Source organism: Numida meleagris, chromosome 1 (genome assembly GCF_002078875.1).
Source record: "Numida meleagris isolate 19003 breed g44 Domestic line chromosome 1, NumMel1.0, whole genome shotgun sequence".
Classification (NCBI taxonomy): Eukaryota; Metazoa; Chordata; class Aves; order Galliformes; family Numididae; genus Numida; species Numida meleagris.
In genome coordinates this window covers 144,347,117-144,364,786 of record NC_034409.1, presented here as the reverse complement: position 1 = coordinate 144,364,786, position 17,670 = coordinate 144,347,117, and the positions used below count along the sequence as shown (strand labels likewise).

At 36.1% G+C, this 17,670-nt stretch overlaps 1 protein-coding gene across 1 annotated transcript in view; it reads left to right on the top strand.

The window, feature by feature from the left end:
* Window positions 1-17,670, top strand: part of GPC6 (glypican 6) — a 510,839-nt gene that overhangs the window by 398,226 nt on the left and 94,943 nt on the right. The gene's annotated exons all lie outside the window — the stretch shown is intronic.

Sequence of the window (17,670 nt, the reverse complement as noted above, 5' to 3'; positions counted from 1 at the left end):
GCCTAAGGTACACTTTCATATTCAGTATAAATGTATAAAAGACGTAGTTATTTTAAAGCAGTAAAGAAAAAGTAAATCCATATCTCTTATGAAATACACCTCAAAACAACTATGTCATACATGCTAGCAATAGAAGCAAAGTCTTTGGATTCTGTGTACAAAACAGCAGCATGATATAACTTTATGTTTAGACAATGCTATTTGTGGCTGGGAACTTTTCAATAAAAACATACAAAGTTAGATTAAAACAAAATTAGAGATAATGGAAAAAGCTATTTTAATTGATTAGCCAATTAATTTTCTGTTTGAATATGACAACCAACTAAGGGTCACTTTCTGAACTGACAAGTGTGTCATGGCTTTCATACCATTTTTGGAAATGCAGCATTTAAGTAAGGCTCTCGACACTTTTTCTTACTCTCTGGCAATACTATTATTCATACCATGGAATCATAGAAACATAAACATTTTTAGGTTGGAAAAAACACTTAAAATCACCACATCCAGTCATCACAAAACACCAACAAGGCTACCGCTAAACAATATCCCTAAGAGCTACAACCACATGTCTTAAATACCTCCAGGGATGGGAAATGCAACATTTCTTTGGGCAGTCTTGTTCTAATACCTAACCTCCTTTTCCATGAATAAACTCTTCCAGTTTCTGATCTCCAAGCCTCCTCTGTCACAGCTTGAGGCCATTTCCTCATATCCTTACATGTACCTTTCATTTTCATGTCTTTTAAACATCCCTAGAGGTGTTTTAAGGCCAGGTTGGATGGGGCCCTAGGCAACCTCATCTAGTACTTGATCTAGTGGCTGGCAACACTTCCTGTGGTAGGGAGGTTGGAACTTGATGATCCTTGAGGTCCCTTCCAACCCAACTCAAGCCATTCTATGATTCTGTGATCCACTTGTCGCCTGAGGAAAGAGACTGATACCCTCCTTACTGGAACCTCCTTTCAGGCAGTTGTAGAGATAGATGAGATCTCCCCTCAGCCTCCTTTTCTCCACACTATACAAACCCAGTTCCCTCAGCCTCTACTGATAAACCTTGTATGTTATTCCCTTCACCAACTCTATTGTTCTTCTCTGAAGGTGTTCCAGCAGCTCAGTATCTTTCTTGTAGGAAGAAGCCCAAAACTGAACACAGTATTCAAAGTGTGGTTTCACCAGTGCCACATGCAAGGGGACAATTCTTTATTCCTGCTGGCCTCCCTATTTCTGATACAAGCCAGAATGCCATTGGCCTTCTTGGGCATTGGAACACACTGCTGCTGGCAGGTTGATCAGCACCCCTAAGTCCTCTTCTGCTCGGTAGCTTTCCAATCACTCTTCTCCAAGCTTATATTGCTGCATTGGGTTGTTTTGACCCAAGTGTAGCACCTAGCATTTATCTCTATCAAAAGACATACAGTTGGATGTGGACCATCCGTTCAGCTCGTACAGATTCCTTCCTACCCTTGAGCAGATCAATAATCCCACCCAACCTGGTGTCTCTGAAAACTTTCAGAGGGTGCACTTGATCCCTCATCAAGATCTTTGATAATAATATTAAATAAAACTGGCTTCAGTACTGAGCCTTGGGGAATACCATTTGTGACCAGCTGCCAACCAGATTTAATTTCATTAACAACAACCATTTGGGCCTGGCAATCCAGCCAGTTTTTACACAGTAATCAGCACATCCATCCAAGCAATAAGCAGCCAGTTTCTTCAGGAGAATGCTGTAGGAAACAAGATCAGTTCTTTGCTAAAATCCAAGTAAACAATATCCTAGTGATCTGGAATAACAGAATAATATGCAACTCTGCATTATTGTAAATTCAGTTCTGACGTGTTGCTTTACGAACTTATGACATTTTATAATATGATCCTTGCTAGTGTGTCATTGAAATTGATCAGGAAAAATGTCAGTGCTTGAAGGAAGATATATGAAGAAGTGCAAGTGTTTTAAAGAGCACTTCAGTTTGCACTGAAGAAGGATTTAAAGCTGCATTTGTGGCCTTAATATCTTGTCTGTAAGAACTTTTATTTACTTCTTGAAGAGTTTTCCTAAACCCTTACTGAGTTCCGTCACTGCTATTTTTTCCAAATTCCCTTAGGCTCTTGAATTCCTACTGCTTCAACTATAAACCTGAGTTATTCTCAGTTCAGGCTGGATATTAATTTTTCCATTTACAATTCATTTCCAAAGACAATGTTTTTAATAGGTCATCCTTTGTAATTTATTTTCTAAAGGAAGCTATTTAATCTAATCTGTGAATTCTTGATGCTCGCTTAAATTGAATAGAAACTGTAACAGAAAACAGTAGAAATGGGATGAGAGTAGAGGAAACAGAAGACAGGATGCACACAGCGGTTTTATTTTCTTCCTTGATTCTAATCACCATTGTATTCTTTATAAATTACCTTCTGTTTCAGTTTATTTTTTGTATCTTATTTTTCTGTGTATGGGTTTAACTGTACTTTAGGATATATACTCAGGAATACATCTCTCAGCCCTTCTACACAGACGTCATCCCAGGATCATTTAATTACTCCATCCTACAGTGTTGGAGGCCTAGTTTCACATACTATCCTCACATGATAGAAATTATATACATTCTTAAAGAAGGTCTTAAATAATGTGGAAGTAAGAGTTAAGTTTAGCAGGGTCACACATTTTTTAAGCAAAATCTGATTAGCTGCATCTCCATTGTCTTGACAGGTTGTCCAGTGCCCATCTTCAACAAGACAGATCCACAGCCCTTGTCTTTCTCAGCACCTCAGCCCAGGCCCCATATCCACACACTTCCTTCAGTTTTCCTCATTTTCTCTGCTCAGGAAGGCAACTTTGTTTCTGCTTCATTTCTCTGCTTCTACCACCAATTTCACCCTGTACATAAAAAAAAAAACCAACAACCAGTTCTCACATTGTGCACACATACTTACCAGCAAGTGAGGCAAAGCGCTCCCCAGTCCCAGAGCTGCCAGCTCCATGACAGCCTGACAGCCACTGGTAACCACAATCTGCAGGCTCTGCTCATGACATTGTTAATCAAAATCCACCACTTCCAAGCCTACAAATAGTGACTGTCAAGTGGGTCGCTGCACTGGTTGGCTGAGATTTACTCCATCATGTGTTACTCTGGGTATCTCCCATGTAGATAGCTGTACTGCTTTCCCTGTACTTCTTTCATGTTCACAGAAGAGAAATATACACTTCAAGACTGTTATTCATAATTTCTTAACATTGGTATCTAAAATAGATTACCCGAGAAGACGGTTCTGTGCAACCAAGATGCCTTTAGTAATCTTCACAGAATGAACATTCTTATACAGTGGGGATCATTGGCTCCAGCATAGGGCTGTTCTGCTCTGCCTACAGCATCTAATGACCTTAAAGCTGTAACTTCATACTGCTTCTTATGAGTGAAAAGGAAAGGGGAAATGATGCAGGTGGACATCTACCACTATTTGGTATCTTTATTTTATTCTTCTGAAAGGGGCAATTACAAGGTTCAGTTGTCTTAATGAAGGCCAAATCCTTTTGGTTTGATTTGTTTCTTGGCAATACTACCTGTCCCAGAAAACTCATGCCTAACTGCCCTAATTTTCACTTCTTCAGAATATATATTGGAAAGCAAGAGCTGCAATGAACTATTCTGCCACACAGAATAGATGTGACTGTATCTATGCCCCGTGGCTTGGCTATAGTTTTGATGATACTGCAAAAATGTTTCCTGCTCCTGAATAATATATATCAACAGTGCTTTTGCAGCACATTTACAACCTTGTTCTGATTATTTTGCATAATTTGGAATTGTCCATAACATATATGGACATATATAAAAGACATTTTCACGTGTTTCTTTCTTTTCTTTCCCAGAAATAAAGGTTTGTGAGTACAGAGAGGAGTTCAAGGGCACACAGTATTACAATGCAGACAGAGGGAACTGATAAATGATATTTCATTAGTTAATTAAGAAAGTGATTTTATGCTTACAATTTCTATAGTTTCTTTGAAGTTGTTTCAGATAAGCAACTAAGGCACCATCCCTCACACTTTTCTGTCTTTCCATTTTCAATGTAATCTTATTCTATGAAATAAAGATCAGATTTAGCTATAGTGCTCAGGCTGGTTTAAAATTGAGCTGGGAAGATCCAGCATATCTGTCTATAACCTGAGCTGTTAGCTATCCCTAGCTAGGGATTGTTGATTAGGCATAATTGAGTACTCATAACATCCACTGCTCAATATATTATTTTAGTAAATGATAAAATAAAAAACCCAAAATACTCTAGTCTCCTCGTATTTCTTTAAGGAAGAAATATCTTGGGTTTTTTCTATGTTTTTTCTCTTTAAATTGCAAAAACAAAATATATTTTCTGGATGAATTAAGTATTTTACTAAACTGTGCCCAGGAATTACGTTGTTCTGTTTTCCTTTAGGTAGTGTACAGATATTCATATGTAAGGTTTCCTCTTATTATTTCCTCTCCTTTCCCATATTGAATGCCACCTATTAAATGAAAAACTGCTGAATTTGTTGCTAAAAGAACTGTTATTGCATTTTCACCATTTTTTGGAGCATTTGCAGATGCAAGATTTTTCCATTTTGGAGGGGAAAATTAGCCAAGAGGGTGGTGAAGCACTGGAATTGGTAGCCAAGAGAGGCTGTCAGTTCTTTGTTCCTGTGATCCTCAGAGCTCTATTGAGCTCAGTTCTCAGCAACTTGATCAACCTTTGAAGTTGAATGTTCAAAGTTGGCCTTAATGACCTCCAGATGTCCTATCAAATACAATTACTCTATGATTCCATAGTCATCCTCATTAGGACTAACTGATGACAGTCCTAATCCAATAAATACGACTTGTCCTTTAAGCAGTTTCCTTCACAGTGTTAGTTCACTAAATCTCTCAAGTGTGAGGAAAAATCAAGCTATTTAGAATGATTCTTAGATATACTGTAGGGGGAAGAGAGAGGCTTATTTATTTGTTTTAGTGTGAACTGTGGACTCTTAATTTTTAATGCATGTAATAGTAAGATGCTTCCTTAAGAAGACTTGAAAATCTCTTGATATTACCTTATCCTTTATGCAGTTTGTTTGGGTGTATAATTTACAGCCTTATGTACTCTTAAATCTTTTTTAAAAAATAAAGGATTAATCAAACTAAATGTGGATTAACACATATCTAGCTCCTTAGGCTTCTTCCAAAATAACTGAGTTACAATGTAAGCATATCACCTTGAAACATGGTAGAGAGGGCTAAAATAGGTCGAATGAACAGTGTTTTTGAAGTCTCTGCTTCTGTCAAATGACAACAACGGTTGCCTAGAGTACTTGGTCAGCTAAGCATAAATATCTACACCACAGATATCTGTCTGAAGTTATGTGAAATGGACTCCACCTAAGAATGTGGGTAATGTTTAGAAATACATAGCCTGGGAAAATATGTATCCTGTAGACATTTCCAAGTCTATGTTGCTTAATTTTCTGTAATTGCAGAGCGATTCTTTCTCTGTTCAGGAAGTCTTTGATCAGGAGCCATAGTAAGTAATGTCCAAGAGCAATTTGCTGAAAAAATTTTATTTCTCATTCTCTTCTCTGGGGCATAAGGACTGTTGTATGTTTTAGTAAAAGATCTTGATTTAGAGGAGCTAAAAACTGAGCACGCTACTAAAGTGTTGAGTCAGAGTGCAGAGAAGACTTTTAATTCTTAAAGATTATTCTGTATTTTGCATTCTAAGCTTCTGATGAAGCATTTTACCAGAAAGTTAGGAAAATGTTTGGTCTGATATTTGTTGGAAAAGCAAGATATCCAGGTGTGGCTTGCCTGCTGCTCATGCATACAGACTTGCAGGAGTCCTTAGAGAACCTTAATGTGAAAGAAAAATATTTAGAAATTGGCTGTTTTCCGAAATGATGCTATCCCTGTCTTGTCTTTGATTGTAACGTCAGATACACCTACTATCTTCTCCACTAACAGTTTTAAATATTTTTTGTCGTTCTATGAATGAGAATACAGTCAAACCCTTGAATGTAGCAACACTGGGAGTGTAGCTCAGGGTTTTGCTATGTTTTGAAGAGACGGAAATATAGTTACCCAGGTGTACAGTGTTATTCCTTCATTTTATTTTATTTTTTGCTTCCCTGTTAGAAGATGTCATTATGGTCCCCTTCTACCTCTTTGCTTTTTCTATGCTTGCCTAGACTGAAACTCTGCAAATTCTTCATTATAAAATGAAAAATTACATGAAATTTTTCTGGATTCACATTTCCTTACAAAACTGAAAATCAAGCTGAAATTAATCAAAAGAAATGAATCTCCATTCTCAGTAAGGACTTTGGTTGGAGTCATATGGAGAGCAACACTACAGATGCTGAAAGAAGCCATACTTGTTCCTTTCACTCAGCTCAATATTGAAAGAGAAATTTGAAGGATACCTCTGTTCAGAAAAGCAGAATAAAACAAAGCAGTTGTCTAACTTATTGGAAATTCAATCCAGTGGGCTTTAGAAAGTTCTAATGGTACTGCATCTTCCTTTCAGCTGCTCAACAATTTTATGTTATTTCTAAGAAATATGTAAAAAACACTTCATTTAGAATTTTCAATGTTAAGTAAATATGCATTTAATTCACTTTTAACTTTTGTTTCGCTTTTATTTTTCTCTGTGTTGTGACAGCAACAATGGCAATATTAATACATAATTAGAAGAGTAGAAATGCCTTGAGTCAATAGATTGTAATGGCTCCTTTGGAGCCATACTAAAGTATCTTCCATAGCAAATACATGGTTATGGACTTGTTAAAACAGACATTAGTTACCCAGTAGGCCATTATGGCTCCTTATAGTCTACCATTTGAGTAGATCTATATTTAGAGTCCTATTGATCAGTAATTAAGAGATAGCACAGTGGCAGAATGGAAATATATCATAACCAATCTTAAAGAAGTAATTTATAGAAATTGTAAAAACAGCAGGAACTGGCAAATGTCTTTTGCACTATTTTTACTTTCATGTAGAAGCCAATAAACTCAATAAAAGTTATAACGTATTAAAAGATCTCCTTGCGTAGGCTGAGAAGCTTACTTCATCCAAAATTAATTTTTAAAACAGAGCTATTAAGGAAGAAATAATGCAAGTCACCATCATGTATACAGTCTTCAGCTACTCATCATAAAAATGAACTTTACCAGTGATGAAAGTAAGTCCTAGTAAAGGGAATTCAGCCACTTTTAATTTGAGCCTTCTGAAGCTTTCCCATCTCATTAGTGTATAATAGCATACAGGTAAGTTTATCCACTTTTCTATTTTTAATTGAGGTCTATATTCATTTAAATGAATTTATAATAGTTAATTACAAATAGTTAAAACTCACTATTAGAGTAAACCTAGAAAAGATGTTTAGGTACAGCAGAGTTTTAGACTTTTCAAAGTGCTACAGTAGTACTAATCCCTTACGACTTTCACATGATACTCAAGATATTGGGACATGATTAAATCCAAATCCAGAAAGAAAAGCTACTCCTCACTTGGCTTGCATTTCACTCCACAAGGAGACTGCAATATTATTACTTCTGTTGCATGTAATGGAATTGTTTAACTCACAACAGCTTTTTGCAAATGTAAAGATTTAGTTACCATGTTTGTACTCAATGAGGAAAAGAGGGATATTCTGCTGTGAGCTTGTTCGTCTAATTGTTCCAATCTCTGTATTAACATTAATTAGCAAATTCATCTTTCAGTCTCTCCCACGTGGGACGTGTTCTGTCAGGCTTGAGTCGGTAGGGAATTTAATTAATTTATCATCAAATTGGATTTTTCATTAGATGTCCTTGCTTTGGTGTTTTTGTTGCTTATTTATTTATTTATTAGAATTTTGGTGGTTTATGTGACTATAGGCCTTTCCATCTGCAATTCTCTAATGCAGAATTTGTTAATGGAATGGTATCGAACAGGAATACTTCATTTATAAAGGGTACCCAAAAGAGAATCTCTGTCTGTCTCACTGGTCATTTGCAAGCAAGTACTTCTGTTAGTGGAAACTTTTCCTGTGCAGGCTTCTGGTCTATTGGGAATACTACGTTACAGTAAAGCTGCCAATAGTGAGATGTATAAATGGCTGATATTTATGGCTTGAGTACAAAGGGTATCAGTGTGCGAGAATTCAATTCAGTGAGGCTAATCTCAAATGCAATTAATGTTCACATTCCTTATGTGCCCCTATGGTAGTCTGTTTGCCCAAGGAATTTATTGGAAGTGATACATTTAATTAAACTTCTTGAAACTCTTGGGCAATTATATAATTTAGGTGATAAGGTATCACTTTAGGAAAGTGGAAAGAGGAACAGCGCAGTTGTTGTATTCATTCTTTTCTTGAGATTAATGGAGAGTGTATGTGGCTGTGCAGAGAGCGCATGACAAATGCTGCTCAGAAAAGGTGGTTTCCTACCAAGGAAAGGTGGTTTCTACCAATCAGCTAAACAAAAGTCAAAAATGTTTTGATCTTGTTTCAATTTTGATTTTGTCTCAGTAAAGTAGTTGGTAAAATTACTGTCTGAACAAAGGTAAATAAACAAGAAAAGTTTCCAAACTGCACATAGGACAAACATGTGGCTTGCTATACTTCATTGGTGATTATTACTTTGCTAATAGAAATCATTTTTTATGCCTACTTAGCATACATTCGTTATAACTTGCTAAGCATATAATTTTAACTGAAGAGATATCACCTTATCTGCTGCCAAGATATTTTCCATTTGGTATAAAAATACATGCTGTTACAGCAATGACAATCTGAATTCTCATAGAAACTATTTTTTTTTGTGGTTTTTTTTTTTTTTTTTTTTTTGTAAAGCCAGGCTGCTCTACCCTTATGCCATGCTGATTCTAATTTTAAGATAAACTAGTAAATTCAAGATTTTTCATAAAATAATGAAATTATTATCAATGTTTAGCAATCCTGTTATGTCTATGTGGGAATTCGGGAAGGTAGCTGATGAGTTTAAATCCCCATAGACTGGTTCTGGCTCCTGCTGTTTAAAAATGATTCATTGCAGGAGAAACTGCAGTATACATGTTGGTGGGTCTCAGCAGGGCAAGAAAGGAGAGAGGAATTTGGATTAATTTTTTTCAAGGACTTAAGAGATTCTGAATTATTTCAGAAATTTTCTAAACTACCTGAGTATGGACTCAGGGAAGCACCTGGTGAGATGACACCAAGTTAGCTCTATTAAGACTCTATAATTCCTAATATAAACTCAATTCATATTTCAAGATGATTTTTACAGAGAAAAGTCCTTATGAAGTCATTTTATTTAAAAAAAAATCCAAAATAATAATGATGATGTTCATTAACAGAATTCTAAGACAGATATGTTCTGCAGCAACACTGGTGTCCCAGATATGCTTATTCTTTCAGAGAATGAAACCATGAGAACTGTGATATGTTTGTTACATTTTTTGTTATAACAGTGTACAGATTAATCTTTTCAAATACAGATAAAGATACAGTCCCAAAATACTAACCAGTAGATGTGCAAGAATCAGAAATCATCTTTGTCTCTTGAGCAAACATAATAATTCTCCACCATCTAATGTTTGTGTATTTTTGTATGTCACTCAAGGAAATATGTTTGATGAAAAATCTGCTGATAATGTATATATATCATGGAAAATCAGAGTGGATAATGACAAATTTTTTCTAGGGTGCTCTGGAGTGTACATTCGTAATAAGCACAGGGATCCCTTCAAATGGCAGAAGGGATAAACAAACAATACCTATGTAATGCTGAACATGTGGTGCTTTCATGTCTCTTCAAAACAATCCAGGCTCAGCTGGAAGAGAAAGGAGATGCTTCTTGAATAATATGAACATTTTCTCTTCTTTTGCTGCTGTACTGACATGGTTTCCATGATACAGAATACCATGGAGAGCTTGTTTGTGTTTTAGAAATGCCATATTTCTCCTGAATTTAAGCACAGATTACTTTTGGGGGCTTATTTTCATCTTTAGGGAAATAAACTGAGAAAATTTCCATCCTTGAGAAAGTCTCCTAATACTTAATTTAAAGAAAAAAAAAATGGAGAAAGGAGACTAAAGAGACAAGAACAAATGAAAATGTGTGTGCTAATTGCAACCCAGCATGAGTCCATGCATCTTACCAGGTGTGAGTGTGCCAATCTTCAGACAATCCTCTGAGCTTCACTGACAGTAAGGTTATAAGGTATCCTACAGTCTCACTAGTTAGACTGTCTATTCATCATGTGGAGCTGTTGAATGCTGAATTCAAAAGAGTTTAGGCTTTCCGGTAGGGACCTTTTGAAATTTCTTTGACACCATTTTGTTCTTAAGTATTATTCTAATCTATGTAAAGTCCTGCGAATTTTCAAAATAAAACATGCAGTTGGTCAGATTTACACCTCCTTCTTTTTCAAGCAGTCAGAGCACAGCATTGGACTCATGCTTGGGCCATCCTTGGACCTTTTTTATTGCATTACTAGCCCAAGTGCAATTCAGAGCTTTTCAAGACACCTAAACACAAATTCTGTGTGATATCTGCAGGCATAGGAGAGGCGATTTTATCTCACTGACTTGATGAGGACTTTTCATTTAATGTAGGATCCATACAGGGTTATAACATTATCTCCTACTGCAGTACTCGGGAAGCGGCTTAAACCCACTCATTCAACTTTCCTGGACATTCTAATGGTAAAGGAAGGCTGTGCTGCAGAACAGAACTAAATCTGAAGAGTTTTATTGTTCTTTCTTTCTTTTAAATAAACTCAGATACATCTCACTACCTCCTAGAAATTCATGAAATAACAATATCTCTTACTTATTGCAGACTGGTAATGAAGCTTAGCATTTGTTTCTATGGCAAAATGTGGAAGCATAATTATACTGCCATTGTAGGAAGGACATAAATCACCAAGCAGCAGAAATTCAAAAATTACTCAGAAATATGAGCATCCAAGCAAAGAAATGTATGGGTAAAATTACCCTAGTAAATATCATCAGAATGAAAAGTCAGTCATCTTGGATGCAAAAATTTCAGCTTCAGGATAGTAATCTGATAATATGGAGATGAGCTTAAATAAAGCCCTAGGATTCAAGTCATGAATATGGTCCAACTGAGACCCAGCATCTGAATATTGCACTTCGTAATGGTTTCTACTTGAGAGTGGAATATCTTAAATAGAAGTAATGACTGTTTCTTTAACAAAAGAGAAAGAAATAGCTATTATATAGAGTTAAATTTTACTGGTATATAAACTACAGGAACATGAGACTGTGTTCTGTCCTTTCTGTAGATACATGTTAGAAATGGGTAGATAAATGCTCAATTTAAGTAAATAAATATGGTAATGTAAAACATCCAAATCTGAGAAACGTGGGGGGCAATTCAGAGTCCCAGTTAATCATAATCATATCTGACACAACTGAGCATCATTTAGTGGCATTTTAAGTGAATAATAAATAGGATAGTAAGATGAATATTCAAACAATTTTTCTTTAAAAATTCAGTGACTATTTTTATTTAACAACAATTTTGGACTGGACCTTCATGGATATTTTTTAACACAGTATCGGCATCTTCATCTTTGCTATTGTTAGTCTAACATCAGTTATAGAAATGTCAGTAAAAATTGCTGCTACCTGCTTCTTTGATCTATCAGTTCAAAGTCTGGGACCTCAGTCACCTTGGCTGTGGCATGCATCCTCGCAGTTCTTTCTCTTCATGCAAGAAATCTGACCCTTTTCTATGCTCTAATATTTCCTATGCTCTCCAGTGCTTTCAGATCAGCTGAAAGAACTGGGCATGTGTCCTGCAAACTGGCACCACTCCCTGGAGTTTAAATCAAGGGTCTCTTCGTCTAGATAGCCTGCCTGTTCTCATGGCTGTACCAATCCCAAGGAGAGAGAGGGCATACAAGGCATTGAAACCTGTGTAAATCAAAATCAGTTAGAACAGAAATCTCCTATAACTGTCAGGGAAGTGGTATAACATGCACCTGGTGAATTTCATCCCTGTAGGATGCAAGATCATTTAAGTTTACATGGAAGAAGAGAACCTTCATGCATTATTTTCATTAGAGCCAGATAATTTGTTTTGCTCTTCTCCAGTGCAGTCAGAACTTAAGTGTTGCAGGTGAGATGAGATAAGCTCTTTGGAAAAATATAAAAAGCTTAAGGTAAGACACAAAGTGGCATATCATTACCAAAACAATCTCAGTGCACCCCACTGGAGAAAATAGGCTGTCATATTCCGTGAGAGGTTATTTATTCTAATTGTGTCTTGCCTGTCTTTGTGTTCATACAATCACTGGTATCCTTTAGAGCATTCAAGCTAGATTTAAACACCAGACAGAATCAAATACAGTTGTGTTTTTATCACTCTTATGTCCCTTTACATTCAAGGGTAACCAAAAAAAGTTGAGATTCATGTTTTCCAATGTCACATTAGAGATCCTGTGAAAATATCTGAGTAATGGCCATGCATTTTCTGGATAAGTCTGTCATTTCCCTTTTATGAACCTAGGTAACAGAGCAGCTCTTCAGAATACAAATGACTGGTGTTAAGAGCTCTGCCATAAGGGAGAACATATTTTGGATAGTATGTAGTTCAATAAAACATCAACAGTATAAAATATGGAAGCACACTTAAGGTGTGATGTGTTTCATCAAACCTGTAATTTGTCACACGGGCAACAAAAGCTTTAGATGCAAACTGCAGCTATTCACATAAATTGGCCCTAAGGTCTATAATGTTATCAAAATACAAAAAATAATTACACTGCTTCTGCACACTGTATATGAAAGCAGATGCTTGTTCAGAAGCCCATGTGTAATCACTCAGCTCTACATCCAAACTGTAATATTGGTTGACATTAAGTATTCTGTAATGCTTTGGCTTCTCCATCTTGAAAAAGTTTATGTAAAATTAAATGCAATACAAAGCAGGACAAAGAGGGTGAACAAAGAAATAGAAATTCTTCCATAATAGGAGTGACTCCATGAAGCCAGTCGCTTCACCTTCAGAGATACCTTCAGGCAGAAATTGTAGTGATCTATAAAACTCTGAGAACCAAGGAGAATGTGCATAGAAAATTTATTTCCGGCCTGCCATAATACAGCTAGTGAGACACGTCTGATGAAATCAACAGGTAGCAGATTGCAAATCAGCAGAAAGAAGGGCTTTTCCAAACATGATGTGGTTAAGATTCAGATCTCATTGCTACAGACAGTGTTGTGATTGCCAGAAATTTTACATGTGTTTAGAAAGATATTAAGCAAACACATGAAAGAAAAAGTGCTAAGATGTTTCAAATGCAAAGATGCCCTCTGGCATTACAGTGGTTCGAGCATGTTTCTGTATGTGCCTGACTTCCCTTTCATGCTTTCCTAGGCACCTGCTGCTATCCACTGCCAGAGAATAATTAATTAGATCAGACTTTGGTCTGACCTGATGCAGCCATTTACATCTCTTAAAACTACCTTAAACATTCACAAAACTTAAACCATCTACTTATTTATTTAATGCTACAAAAAATAGTGTAGCAATTGTATATGTGTTATATATAGTTATAAACCGTATTTTTGCATCAGCTTTGACTTGTGTGAAACTTAGTAACTCCTCCATTATACCCCATCCTGTTTTCTATTTCTATATTATTTGAATACATGTGGCTGCTCTCATTAATAATAGTGGAAAACAGTGATGTAAATCCTCATGTATATGTACAGAAGAATAGACCCCAAAGACTATTATTGTGAAGAATAATATGACATTAGCTAACTGTGAAGTAAATCTATTAAATATTAATTACACATTGATTTAGTCTGGCTGGAATTCAGCATTAATGGTTCCACTTAGTGTTACCTAGTGTTTCAAAATTATGGCAGAAGGAGAGTGTGGGGGAAGTCATAAATGGACCTGTGGAATGTGCCTTAACTCTTCATCTCTAGAAAACCTGGGTCAAATTCTGACTGCCACATGCAGACGTGATTTATCAAGTGTCATTTGTGCACTAGTGAACATTAGTGGGTGTCATAAAACTGCTCATGAAAAGGGTGAAGCACTTCACTGAGGGTGGCGAGGCGCTGGCACAGGCTGCTCAGAGAAGCTGTGGATGCTCCATCCCGGGAGGCGTTCAAGGCCCAACTGATAGGGCTTTGGGCAACCTGGTCTAGTAGGAGGTGTCCCTGCCCATGGCAAGGAATATGGAACTAGATGATCTTTAAGGTCCCTTCCAACTCAAACCATCCCATGATTAAGTCTACTGCAGGTCAAGACAGCAGTGCATCAAGCGAGCAGCTAAACTCTAAACACTGATTCTCAAATGAATCTGGAAACTGAGGGTTTCTCAAAGTGACAAAAATGAGGTGAAGCTGCCACCTTTATCAGCATCGCATGTAGATAGACAGCAGAATTACCATAGCAAGTAACCAATATACAACTTCATGCAATTCTGTTTCATGTTTCTTACAGCACTTTGTGTGATGAAATGGGTAACTACGTTATTGTTGCAGCATACTTAATATGCAGTGTCCAGATTAGAGAAGCAAGATGTAGAATCTAAGAAACATTTTGAGAAGCAGGCCAGCCTTGCTTCTCAATCATAAGAATTAGAGATATCTTTAAAATGTCTCTGAAAACGAGCCAAGAGACAGAAGCACTCTCTTCAGTGACAGAGTAATGCATAACAAAATGCTCTGGCAAAGCAAAACCTATGCAACATGAAGTCATCTATAAGCATGCGTAGCCTGAAGGTGAAGATGGATCAGAGAGATCTCCTGTCCAGGAGCTGCATGCCTGTGTTAACATGGCACTGCATGGAGTTGGTCTTTCCGTCTTCATTTTGGAGCTCTGTCAGAGGGAGCTTGGGTCTGCCCGCATCTGACCTGTGAGAATGCCCCAGATCTCCCTCTAAACAAAACTCCATAACTTTCATTTTCACAGGATCCAGGAATGAAAAAGTTTTTACTCTTTTCACTTATCTATGTAAGTTAAATAGGAGTTGTTCTGTTTTGTTTTGTTTGCATATTTGTCAGTGGTTTTATACACATATGAAGACCGTACTGAGATTGTAAGTATAAATTTAAACACTTTAGATAGGATCTGAGCTTTGAAGTGAGGAAAGGTATTAAAGAATGTTATAAATCTCACGCTGTGAAATTCATATGCCTCTTCCTTTTGGAGATCTCATTCTTTGTTATTTTAGTTCATCATTTTTACTGCGTATCTAAAGTACTTGGTTTTCTTACTAATATTGGCAACATTATTTACTTTTTGTTGTTGTTGCAAAAGTAAAATGCTCTAAGAAAACACGTGTGATTTAAGGTCAATGGAAAAAGCACTAGGGTTTTCTCCATTTCACAACTGAATTTATTTTATTGGTTTTAAAGCTTTGCCAAGGTCAAAAAGACTGACTTTAGAATAAAGTTAAAACATTTAGGTAGAAGGAAAACTGGATGAGGGGTTTGTGGATTCAGATTATCTTAACTGTTCCCACAGAAAAGTCTTACAATGAGTAAAGAACCATCTAATCATATAATCACAGAATGGTTTGTGTTACAAGGGACTTTAAAGATCATCTAAACCTTCCTAATATTAGAAAGGACATATCCCACTATATCAGGTTGTCCAAAGCCCCATCCAACCTGGTCTTCAGCACTTCCAGGGACTGGGCATCTACCGGAGAACATTTCTTTGATATTTCATCTGCTCTTTAACATGGTCCCTGCAAGGAAAAGCTGAAAGTGGAGGTATCTGTGGTAGCCAGGCACACTATAATTAGAACATAATTTTTTCCTTTGAAAGAAAAAATACCCTCTCCTTACATAAAGGTTTAATTTAGTCTACCTATGACATTGATTGAACATTTAACTTTCATCTAGATACTACTGAAATAAAAACAATGTCCTTCTCTACTACAATAATGATCAACCTTCTTTGACTGTAACAGCTGTCTTCCAAACATGAACTAACGGATCAGGTAGGCAGGTAGCTTCAGCATGAATTGAGTTAGACAGACTGAGACCCTCAAGGTGTGTACCATTTACTTGAAAATTCAACAGACAGGAAAAAATAATTTTTAAAAGTTTAAAGTGTTGTAAAGTAGAAATTCTTTGTTTCAGTTTTGCTACTAAAAAGAAGAACATTTGCAAAAAGCTTTTAAGTCTGTATCTGCAAATATATGAATAGGTAATATATTATTATTTTAATATATCAGTCTTTAGAGCGTTTATTCTTTCTCCTAAAATATCTTTCCATTTTAATAGTAGAAAAATTACTTGGAGTGAAATTGTAGTTAATTAAATGCAATACATTATTAATCTTAATTTTTGATTAGCTTTTATTATGAACTTTCTATTAAGAGAAATGAAGAACAGCTTAAAAGACATTAGGTAATTAAAAGTTGTACTATGACATTATTTATCTTTGGTTTTCGCTTATCTTGCTGTTATAAAATGCTCACTGCTATGCTACTGAACATTTTCAGTGAAAAGATTTTTAAATGCTTTGTGATTATTAAACTGCAAGGTAAACAAAATAATTTCATACTTTAAACTAGTAGTTTTTAACCTCATATAAAACAAGTAGAGAATACAAGATAATTAACATTTAATTCTACTTTTTTTTTTATGTTCTACAAGTTGTAATAGATTGCCTAGCATATAACCTAGGATCAAAAAATAAAAAAAAAAAACTAGTCCTGTATGGGTAATTGTGGTATATGGATGAAAATCTTGTATTCTTACTGCACATATATATCATCTGGAATTGGAATACTGGTTCTCTTAAAATCAACAGGAATTTACCTATTCAATTCAGCAGAGGCAAATTTTATACTGGGAGTAGATCTGGGGCTGTAGCTGCTGCAGTGTATATGTACATCAGGTTAAGAGTACTCACTCCTGAAGACTTGGTTTTTCTCTTCTTCCGTTACTATTTCTCCCTGTCAGAAGTAACTCCCACCAAATCTCTCATCAGGTTTTCCTTGTTCTCAGGACTTTGCAAATCCCAACCAGGCTATCTTAACTGCTCACTTTCTCAATACCCAATATTATTAGTCTTCTTTCATGAAGTCTTGCCAGAATTATTACAATAATTTTCTCCTTTTCCTCTCCAGCCATGCAGAACAGTCATTTGCTTCACCTCTTTTATAGCTCGTTTCTGATACCAGTGCAGAGCTTGTCTCTTTTCCTATGTTCCTGGTGTTCTCCCATTGCACTACTTGTCATTTCGACATCTAATAGGAAATTCTCTATGCTGTTGTTATTAATACACCATGACTTTTTCAGATAAAGTTGACCTGTTCTCTTCATAAAGTGCTTGTTCTAGTAAGGATTCCTTGCTAGCTTCTTTTCATTCCAAAGAACTTTTTTCAAGTGTTTTTCAAAGTGAAAGAGTCAAAATCATTTGCATACAAATGTTTCAGTAGAAAACCATGATTGCATGCTTATACAAATTACTATTTTTGCTTATGAGTGAGTACACAGAGAGGAAGTACAGAGCCAAGTAATTCAAATAAGCATATGCAGAAGAGCTTCAAACAGCATAATATTAAAACAGAAAAACATTTCCAGTGTAGGCAGATTCTTTTGGTTAGATAGACCAGCTTTTTTATTTCCAATTAGCCTCTTTTTATAGAGAACTCTCTACTCCATTCATCCTTC